The sequence below is a fragment of the Gavialis gangeticus genome, unplaced genomic scaffold (assembly GCF_001723915.1).
Source record: "Gavialis gangeticus isolate Ggan-Ray unplaced genomic scaffold, GavGan_comp1, whole genome shotgun sequence".
Taxonomy (NCBI): Eukaryota; Metazoa; Chordata; order Crocodylia; family Gavialidae; genus Gavialis; species Gavialis gangeticus.
The window spans coordinates 15,145,637-15,147,204 of record NW_017729008.1 but is presented as its reverse complement, the minus strand read 5'-3'; positions in this window follow the sequence as shown (position 1 = coordinate 15,147,204).

The following is a 1,568-nucleotide window of genomic DNA, read 5'->3' as shown; positions in this document are numbered from 1 at the left end:
GCGGGGCCGGGGCTGCCCCGGGCACCCTCCCGGCCATCGCCTGGGCTCCGGGCTCGGGAGTGCTTCGGGGAGGAGTTTGCAGAGCCAGCGTTTGAAGCTGTTGCTGCCCCCAGACGGCAAACCTGCCGGGGGGGGGAAGGTAGTCTGTGGGTCTAAGGGCATGGGCAGGCCAGCGTCTTTGGTGGGATAGCCTTTATTAGACCAGCTAAAATAGTTGGGGAAATTGTTCTTTGCAAGCTTTGGGGCACTAGCACCCTTCATCAGGCATAGGGAGAAATGCAGGCATCATGCATGCTCTCCTGGGAGCCTGCGAGGGGCTCTCTCGGGGGTTTGGGCGAGCATCAACCTGGCAGTGTTGCTGGCTCCAAATGGGTCAGCACCACTTGGGGAGGGTGGTGGCAGCAGCGCGGACAGGTTCAGTTCTAGGAGATACAGCAGTAGTTTGTCCATAACAGGGTGGACATTGCAGGAAAGAGCCTTGGCCTCGCCTGCCCTGTCAAATGGCATCCACCACTTCTTTTTTTTCTAGAAGCAGCTGGCATCTAGAAGCCTCATCCTTAATATTTTAAAGCCAACTTAAAATCTCTGATTGCATTTAGAGAGTGTTTCCTGCTGCGCTGCGAGAGCTGGCTGATCGGCGTTCCCTGAGACCTATAACAAGAGCAAAGGGTAAAGGCGCTGGAATGTTTTACAGGTCTCCCGTTATGTCTCAAAGAAAAATGAGCTGCCCGCAGGATGACTGAGTGCCACCAACCTGATGCACCTGGGAAACAAGAAAAAGCTATTTGAGGGTGTATCAAGAGAGGTATTTCCAATAGGTAGTAGGGAAGTGCTAGTGCCGGTGAACAAGGCCCTCATGAAACCTCATTTGGGACACTAGTTCACCTATGTTCAAAAAAAGATAAATACATACTGGAACAGATAGAGGAGCTTTGATTGCTGCCTAAAACTACCAGGGAGGGAGAAGAATTACTTAAGTGAAAAGACCAGGTTCATACTAGAACATATTGGTATAAACTGGCCATGAATACATTTTGGTTGGAAATTACAAGATTTGAACTATCAGGGTGAGGTTCTAGATAGTTTCTAGTAGAAGAGTTGTGACAAAAGAAACAACTAGCTTTTAAGATGATGCTTGGTGAATTTATGAAATGGATTATTTAACATGGCTGCCTACTATAGCAGGCATCTAGAAGACCCAGAAGGTGTTTTCCAGTCTTATGTTCCTACGTCATTTCATAAAAAACCAACATGCATGGCCATGGATCAAAATATCCAAGTACATTTGAAGCATACAGGAAATGAGGAAAGAACCAATCTTAACCTCCACAAAGGAAAATAAGTTTGTATTTGAAAATGAAGTACTTCCCTGCCAAACCCCTCTTAAATTCAGTTATGGTTTCAACATCGGTGTCATCACAATGGGAAAGAAAGTCCTTGGTATGTGTCAACGCGTTTGTCAATGTGTTCTCACTACGAAAGGAAGATGGACTGTCTTAAGAAGATACAGCTTTACATGTAGTAAAGGATATAAGCGAGATTGGACTATCATACAATAAATTTAAGCT